This window comes from Oncorhynchus keta, unplaced genomic scaffold (genome assembly GCF_023373465.1).
Source record: "Oncorhynchus keta strain PuntledgeMale-10-30-2019 unplaced genomic scaffold, Oket_V2 Un_contig_24481_pilon_pilon, whole genome shotgun sequence".
NCBI lineage: Eukaryota > Metazoa > Chordata > Actinopteri > Salmoniformes > Salmonidae > Oncorhynchus > Oncorhynchus keta.
This window is the reverse complement of record NW_026283928.1, coordinates 1-10000: the sequence shown is the minus strand read 5'-3', so window position 1 is coordinate 10000 and position 10000 is coordinate 1. Positions and strand designations below refer to the sequence as shown.

General features: G+C 46.4%; 2 long non-coding RNA genes across 6 annotated transcripts; one reads left to right on the top strand and one right to left on the bottom strand.

Moving 5' to 3' along the window:
- Window positions 1-2268: 2268 nt before the first annotated feature.
- LOC127922057 (uncharacterized) lies at window positions 2269-7863 on the top strand. The gene is made up of 3 exons (XR_008110350.1): window positions 2269-2311; window positions 7304-7516; window positions 7836-7863. It is a non-coding gene; the product is annotated as an uncharacterized LOC127922057 (long non-coding RNA).
- Window positions 2319-5579, bottom strand: LOC127922056 (uncharacterized). Of its 5 annotated transcripts, none has more exons than XR_008110349.1 (4): window positions 4931-5579; window positions 4001-4489; window positions 2837-3282; window positions 2319-2385 (listed from the first exon to the last, which is right to left on the bottom strand). It is a non-coding gene; the product is annotated as an uncharacterized LOC127922056 (long non-coding RNA). The 5 variants fall into 5 exon arrangements; XR_008110345.1 differs by having other exon boundaries at window positions 2339-2385; window positions 2613-3282; XR_008110346.1 differs by having other exon boundaries at window positions 2339-2385; window positions 2669-3282.
- Window positions 7864-10000: the final 2137 nt, after the last annotated feature.

Genomic DNA, 10000 nt, shown 5'->3' with positions numbered 1-10000 from the left:
TATCCAATACCTCTACTGTTTAACATGTCCCCTCCATTAACATCTCTACTGTTAACATCCAATATCTCTCTGTTAACATCCAATACCTCTACTGTTTTAGATGTCCTCAGTTAACATCCAATACCTCTACTGTTAACATCCATTACCTCTGTTGTTAACATCCATTACCTCTACTGTTAACATCCAATAATCTCTACTATTATTAAAGCATTCAATACCTCTACCTACTGTTATTAACATCCAATACCTCTACTGTTAACATCCAATACCTCTACTATTATTAACATCCAATACCTTTACTGTTATTAACATCCATTACCTCTACTGTTATTAACATCCAATACCTCTACTGTTAACATCCAATACCTCTACTGTTAACATCCAATACCTCTACTGTTTAGATGTCCCCTCCAGTTAACATCCAATACCTCTATTGTTTAGATGTCCCCTCCAGTTAACATCCAATATCTCTACTGTTAACATCCAATACCTCTACTGTTAACATCCAATATCTCTACTGTTAACATCAATGCCTCTACTGTTAACATCAGAATACACTCTATTGTTTAGATGTCCCCTCAGTTAACATCAATACCTCTACTGTTTAGATGTCTCCTCCAGTTAACATCAATACCTCTACTGTTTACATGCCAATATCTCAGTTAACATCAACACCTCTACTGTTAACATCAAATACCTCTACTGTTTAGATGTCCCCTCCAGTTAACATCCAATATCTCTACTGTTAACATCCAACACCTCTGTTAACATCAATGCCTCTACTGTTTAGATGTCCCCTCCAGTTAACATCAATACCTCTACTGTTTAGATGTCCCCTCAGTTAACATCCAATATCCTCTACTGTTTAGATGTCCCCTCCAGTTAACATCATACCTCTACTGTTAACATCAAATATCTCTACTGTTTAGATGTCCCCTCCAGTTAACATCCAATATCTCTACTGTTAACATCCAATACCTCTACTGTTTAGATGTCCCCTCCAGTTAACATCCAATACCTCTACTGTTAACATCCAACACCTCTACAGTTAACATCCAATACCTCTACTGTTAACATCCAATATCTCTACTGTTAACATCCAATACCTCTACTGTTAACATCCAATATCTCTACTGTTAACATCCAATACCTCTACTGTTAACATCCAATACCTCTACTGTTTAGATGTCCCCTCCAGTTAACATCCAATATCTCTACTGTTAACATCCAATATCTCTACTGTTAACATCCATTACCTCTACTGTTTAGATGTCCCCTCCAGTTAACATCCAATATCTCTACTGTTAACATCCAATACCTCTACTGTTAACATCCAATACCTCTACTGTTTAGATGTCCCCTCCAGTTAACATCCAATACCTCTATTGTTTAGATGTCCCCTCCAGTTAACATCCAATATCTCTTCTTTTAACATCCAATACCTCTACTGTTTAGATGTCCCCTCCAGTTAACATCCAATACCTCTACTGTTAACATCCAACACCTCTACAGTTAACATCCAATACCTCTACTGTTTAGATGTCCCCTCCAGTTAACATCCAATACCTCTACTGTTAACATCCAATATCTCTACTGTTAACATCCAATACCTCTACTGTTAACATCCAATACCTCTACTGTTTAGATGTCCCCTCCAGTTAACATCCAATATCTCTACTGTTAACATCAATATTCCTACTGTTAACATCCATTACCTCTACAGATGTCCCCTCCAACATCCAATATCTCTACAGTTAGCATCCAATACCTCTACTGTTACATCCATACCTCTACTGTTTAGATGTCTCCTCAGTTAACATCCAATACCTCTACTGCTTAGATGTCCTCCTCAGTTAACATTCAATACCTCTACTGTTGATCGTTCAGTAAATGTAATGGATCATATGATGATAGTCACTGTAATACAGGAATTAAACTTCTGCTTGTTTATGAAACTGGAAATCCTTTTAGACATGTCTTATTGGTTGATGACACTGATGCAAGACATGTATGTAAGGATATCATGGAGGTATGTTGAGTGTCTTTCTCCCTGTGTGTGTGTGTGTGTGTGTGTGTGTGTGTGTGTGTGTGTGTGTGTGTGTGTGTGTGTGTGTGTGTGTGTGTGTGTGTGTGTGTGTGTGTGTGTGTGTGGTGTGTGTGTGTGTGTGTGTGTGTGTGTGTGTGTGTGTGTGTGCAGGTCTCTTACCACACTGGGCTGTGTGATTCATGCGCTGGCGGACCAGTCTGCGGGGGAAGGGGAAGAATAAGTTTTGTTCCTTACAGAGACTCTGTCCTCACCTGGCTTCTCAAGGTCTGTACTAACACACACCTCCTATCACTCTGGTCCTAGCTGTACTGTCCATTGATCAGGGTACTAACACACACCTCCTGTCACTCTGGTCCTAGCTGTACTGTCTATTGATCAGGGTACTAACACACACACCCCTCTGTCACTCTGGTCCTAGCTGTACTGTCTATTGATCAGGGTACTAACACACACCTCCTATCACTCTAATCCTAGCTGTACGGTCTATTGATCAGGGTACTAACACACACCTCCTATCACTCTGGTCCTAGCTGTACTGTCTATTGATCAGGGTACTAACACACACCTCCTGTCACTCTGGTCCTAGCTGTACTGTCTATTGATCAGGGTACTAACACACACCTCCTGTCACTCTGGTCCTAGCTGTACTGTCTATTGATCAGGGTACTAACACACACCTCCTGTCACTCTGGTCCTAGCTGTACTGTCTATTGATCAGGGTACTAACACACACCTCCTGTCACTCTGGTCCTAGCTGTACTGTCTATTGATCAGGGTACTAACACACACCTCCTGTCACTCTGGTCCTAGCTGTACTGTCTATTGATCAGGGTACTAACACACACCTCCTGTCACTCTGGTCCTAGCTGTACTGTCTATTGATCAGGGTACTAACACACACCTCCTATCACTCTGGTCCTAGCTGTACTGTCTATTGATCAGGGTACTAACACACCTATCACTCTGGTCCTAGCTGTACTGTCTATTGATCAGGGTACTAACACACACCTCCTGTCACTCTGGTCCTAGCTGTACTGTCTATTGATCAGGGTACTAACACACACCTCCTGTCACTCTGGTCCTAGCTGTACTGTCTATTGATCAGGGTACTAACACACACCTCCTGTCACTCTGGTCCTAGCTGTACTGTCTATTGATCAGGGTACTAACACACACCTCCTATCACTCTGGTCCTAGCTGTACGGTCTATTGATCAGGGTACTAACACACACCTCCTGTCACTCTGGTCCTAGCTGTACTGTCTATTGATCAGGGTACTAACACACACCTCCTGTCACTCTGGTCCTAGCTGTACTGTCTATTGATCAGGGTACTAACACACACCTCCTATCACTCTGGTCCTAGCTGTACTGTCTATTGATCAGGGTACTAACACACCTATCACTCTGGTCCTAGCTGTACTGTCTATTGATCAGGGTACTAACACACACCTCCTATCACTCTGGTCCTAGCTGTACGGTCTATTGATCAGGGTACTAACACACACCACCTATCACTCTGGTCCTAGCTGTACTGTCTATTGATCAGGGTACTAACACACACCTCCTGTCACTCTGGTCCTAGCTGTACTGTCTATTGATCAGGGTACTAACACACACCTCCTGTCACTCTGGTCCGAGCTGTACTGTCTATTGATCAGGGTACTAACACACACCTCCTATCACTCTGGTCCTAGCTGTACGGTCTATTGATCAGGGTACTAACACACACCTCCTGTCACTCTGGTCCTAGCTGTACTGTCTATTGATCAGGGTACTAACACACACCTCCTGTCACTCTGGTCCTAGCTGTACTGTCTATTGATCAGGGTACTAACACACACCTCCTGTCACTCTGGTCCTAGCTGTACTGTCTATTGATCAGGGTACTAACACACACCTCCTATCACTCTGGTCCTAGCTGTACTGTCTATTGATCAGGGTACTAACACACCTATCACTCTGGTCCTAGCTGTACTGTCTATTGATCAGGGTACTAACACACACCTCCTGTCACTCTGGTCCTAGCTGTACTGTCTATTGATCAGGGTACTAACACACACCTCCTGTCACTCTGGTCCTAGCTGTACTGTCCATTGATCAGGGTACTAACACACACCTCCTGTCACTCTGGTCCTAGCTGTACTGTCTATTGATCAGGGTACTAACACACACCTCCTGTCACTCTGGTCCTAGCTGTACTGTCTATTGATCAGGGTACTAACACACCTATCACTCTGGTCCTAGCTGTACTGTCTATTGATCAGGGTACTAACACACCTATCACTCTGGTCCTAGCTGTACTGTCTATTGATCAGGGTACTAACACACACCTCCTGTCACTCTGGTCCTAGCTGTACTGTCTATTGATCAGGGTACTAACACACACCTCCTATCACTCTGGTCCTAGCTGTACTGTCCATTGATCAGGGTACTAACACACCTTATCACTCTGGTCCTAGCTGTGCTGTCTCACTGATCAGGGTACTAACACACCTATCACTCTGGTCCTAGCTGTACTGTCTATTGATCAGGGTACTAACACACACCTCCTGTCACTCTGGTCCTAGCTGTACTGTCTATTGATCAGGGTACTAACACACACCTCCTATCACTCTGGTCCTAGCTGTACTGTCCATTGATCAGGGTACTAACACACACCTCCTGTCACTCTGGTCCTAGCTGTACTGTCTATTGATCAGGGTACTAACACACACCTCCTGTCACTCTGGTCCTAGCTGTACTGTCTATTGATCAGGGTACTAACACACACCTCCTATCACTCTGGTCCTAGCTGTACTGGTCTATTGATCAGGGTACTAACACACACCTCCTATCACTCTGGTCCTAGCTGTACTGTCTATTGATCAGGGTACTAACACACACCTCCTGTCACTCTGGTCCTAGCTGTACTGTCTATTGATCAGGGTACTAACACACACCTCCTGTCACTCTGGTCCTAGCTGTACTGTCTATTGATCAGGGTACTAACACACACCTCCTATCACTCTGGTCCTAGCTGTACTGTCTATTGATCAGGGTACTAACACACCTATCACTCTGGTCCTAGCTGTACTGTCTATTGATCAGGGTACTAACACACACCTCCTGTCACTCTGGTCCTAGCTGTACTGTCTATTGATCAGGGTACTAACACACACCTCCTGTCACTCTGGTCCTAGCTGTACTGTCCATTGATCAGGGTACTAACACACACCTCCTGTCACTCTGGTCCTAGCTGTACTGTCTATTGATCAGGGTACTAACACACACCTCCTGTCACTCTGGTCCTAGCTGTACTGTCTATTGATCAGGGTACTAACACACCTATCACTCTGGTCCTAGCTGTACTGTCTATTGATCAGGGTACTAACACACCTATCACTCTGGTCCTAGCTGTACTGTCTATTGATCAGGGTACTAACACACACCTCCTGTCACTCTGGTCCTAGCTGTACTGTCTATTGATCAGGGTACTAACACACACCTCCTATCACTCTGGTCCTAGCTGTACTGTCCATTGATCAGGGTACTAACACACACCTCCTGTCACTCTGGTCCTAGCTGTACTGTCTATTGATCAGGGTACTAACACACACCTCCTGTCACTCTGGTCCTAGCTGTACTGTCTATTGATCAGGGTACTAACACACACCTCCTATCACTCTGGTCCTAGCTGAATGCGTCTATTGATCAGGGTACTAACACACCTCCTATCACTCTGGTCCTAGCTGTACTGTCTATTGATCAGGGTACTAACACACACCTCCTGTCACTCTGGTCCTAGCTGTACTGTCTATTGATCAGGGTACTAACACACACCTCCTGTCACTCTGGTCCTAGCTGTACTGTCTATTGATCAGGGTACTAACACACACCTCCTATCACTCTGGTCCTAGCTGTACTGTCTATTGATCAGGGTACTAACACACCTATCACTCTGGTCCTAGCTGTACTGTCTATTGATCAGGGTACTAACACACACCTCCTGTCACTCTGGTCCTAGCTGTACTGTCTATTGATCAGGGTACTAGTACTAACACACCTATCACTCTGGTCCTAGCTGTACGGTCTATTGATCAGGGTACTAACACACACCTCCTGTCACTCTGGTCCTAGCTGTACTGTCTATTGATCAGGGTACTAACACACACCTCCTGCCTGTCACTCTGGTCCTAGCTGTACTGTCTATTGATCAGGGTACTAACACACACCTCCTATCACTCTGGTCCTAGCTGTACTGTCCATTGATCAGGGTACTAACACACACCTCCTGTCACTCTGGTCCTAGCTGTACTGTCTATTGATCAGGGTACTAACACACACCTCCTGTCACTCTGGTCCTAGCTGTACTGTCCATTGATCAGGGTACTAACACACACCTCCTGTCACTCTGGTCCTAGCTGTACTGTCTATTGATCAGGGTACTAACACACACCTCCTGTCACTCTGGTCCTAGCTGTACTGTCTATTGATCAGGGTACTAACACACACCTCCTGTCACTCTGGTCCTAGCTGTACTGTCTATTGATCAGGTACTAACACACACCTCCTATCACTCTGGTCCTAGCTGTACTGTCTCATTGATCAGGTACTAACACACCTATCACTCTGGTCCTAGCTGTACTGTCTATTGATCAGGTTACTAACACACACCTCCTGTCACTCTGGGTCCTAGCGGTACTGTCTATTGATCAGGTACTAACACACCTATCACTCTGGTCCTAGCTGTACTGTCTATTGATCAGGGTACTAACACACACCTCCTGTCACTCTGGTCCTAGCTGTACTGTCCATTGATCAGGGTACTAACACACACCTCCTGTCACTCTCGGTTCCCAAGCTGTACTGTCTATTGATCAGGGTACTAACACACACCTCCTATCACTCTGGTCCTAGCTGTACTGTCTATTGATCAGGGTACTAACACACACCTCCTATCACTCTGGTCCTAGCTGTACTGTCTATTGATCAGGGTACTAACACTACCTATCACTCTGGTCCTAGCTGTACTGTCTATTGATCAGGCACCTACACACCTCCTATCACTCTGGTCCTAGCTGTACTGTCTATTGATTATTGGTCATAGGTGTGTATGTAGTAATGTAAGGAATATCAATAATATTCTCTTTCCACTGCTGTTACAGAAACAACTGCTGTACTAGCTCAACTGTTCACATTCCCCAACACTGAAGTCTACGTTATAACCGTCAATCAATTAAACTGTTTGTTCCTATCCCTCCCTCGGTGTTGCCAGGACAACCTGGGTGGCAACAGTAAGACGTGTATGATCGCCACGGTGAGCCCAGCAGCTGATAACTACGAGGAGACGTTGTCCACGCTGCGTTACGCAGACCGCGCCAAGAGGATCGTCAACCACGCCGTCGTCAATGAAGACCCCAACGCACGGATCATCAGAGAGCTCCGGGAGGAAGTGGAGAAACTCAGAGTACAGCTCTCTCAGGCTGAGGTAGGAGACACACACAGAGGCACACACACACACACGTACGTCCTGGCTGGTCCGTCCTGACTGGTCCGACCTGACTGGTCTGTCCTGGCTGGTCCGGCCTGGCTAGTCCGATCTGACTGTTCCGTCCTGACTGGTCTGTCCTGGCTGGTCCGGCCTGGCTGGTCCGATCTGACTGTTCCGTCCTGACTGGTCCGTCCTGACTGGTCCGTTCTGACTGGTCCGTCCTGGCTGGTCCGCTCCTGATTGGTCTGTTCTGACTGGTCCGCCCTGGCTGGTCCGTGCTGACTGGTCCGTGTGTTCTCGTGTGTCTATGTTCCAGTCTCTAAAGGCTCCAGAGCTAGAAGGAGAGGCTTCAGGAGTCAGAGAAGCTGATCCAGGAGATGACCGTTACCTGGGAGCAGAAACTACGCAACACAGAGGAGATTGCTACGGTAACCTACACACTCACTCACATTCATTTAGCACATTCATATCACATGGAAGCTTCTGCATTCGGACTCAAACCGTTGGTAGTAAATGTCTGTGCAGAGGTAAAATGACATATGTTTGTTGTATTTCCACAGGAGCGCCAGCAGCAGTTAGAGAGTATGGGGATCTCCCTGGAGACGTCTGGGATCAAAGTTGGAGATGACAAGTGCTTCCTGGTCAACCTGAATGCAGACCCCGCCCTCAATGAGCTGCTGGTCTACTACCTAAAGGTACACAACCGCAACACCAACCACAATCACAACACCAACCACAACACCAACCACAACCACAACACCAACCACAACACCAACCACAACACCAACCACAACACCAACCACAACCACAACACCAACCACAACACCAACCACAATCACAACACCAACCACAACACCAACCACAACCACAACACCAACCACAACACCAACCACAACACCAACCACAACACCAACACAACCACAACACCAACCACAACACCAACCACAACACCAACCACAACACCAACTACAAGCACAACCCCAACACCAACCACAACACCGACCACAACACCAACACCGACCACAACTACAACCATAACCACAACCACAACACCTACCACAGCTACAACCACAGCTGAATGCAGACCCCGCCCTCAATGAGCTGCTGGTCTACTACCTAAAGGTACACAACCACAACACCAACCGCAACACCAACCACAACACCAACCACAACACCAACCACAACCACAACACCAACCACAACCACAACACCAACCACAACACCAACCACAACACCAACCACTACACCAACCACAACACCAACCACAACCACAACACCAACCACAACTACAACACTAACCACAACCACAACACCAACCACAACCACCAACCACTACACCAACCACAACCACAACACCAACCACAAACACCAACCACAACACCAACCACAACCACAACACCAACCACAAGCACAACCCCAACACCAACCACAACACCGACCACAACACCAACACCGACCACAACTACAACCACAACACCAACCACAACTACAACACCAACCACAACCACAACACCGACCACAGCTACAACCACAGCTACAAACCACAACACCAACCACAACCACAACACCAACCACAACTACAACACTAATCACAACCACAACACCTACCACAGCTACAACCACAGCTGAATGCAGACCCCGCCCTCAATGAGCTGCTGGTCTACTACCTAAAGGTACACAACCGCAACACCAACCGCAACACCAACCGCAACACCAACCACAACACCAACCACAACACCAACCACAACACCAACTACAAGCACAACCCCAACACCAACCACAACACCAACCACAATCACAACACCAATCACAACCACAACATCAACCACAACACCAACCACAACACCAACCACAACACCAACCACAACACCAACCACAATCACAACACCAACCACAACACCAACTACAAGCACAACCCCAACACCAACCACAACACCGACCACAACACCAACACCGACCACAACTACAACCACAACACCAACCACAACTACAACACCAACCACAACCACAACCACAGCTACAACCACAGCTGAATGCAGACCCCGCCCTCAATGAGCTGCTGGTCTACTACCTAAAGGTACACAACCGCAACACCAACCGCAACACCAATCACAACCACAACACCAACCACAACACCAATCACAACACCAACCACAACACCAATCACAATCACAACACCAACCACAACACCAATCACAACACCAACCACAACACCAATCACAACCACAACACCAACCACAATCACAACACCAACCACAATCACAACACCAACCACAATCACAACACCAACCACAACACCAACACCAACAACAAGCACAAACCCAACACCAACCACAACACCGACCACAACACCAACACCGACCACAACACCAATCACAACACCAACCACAACACCAATCACAATCACAACACCAACCACAACACCAATCACAACACCAACCACAACACCAATCACAACATCAACCACAACACCAACCACAA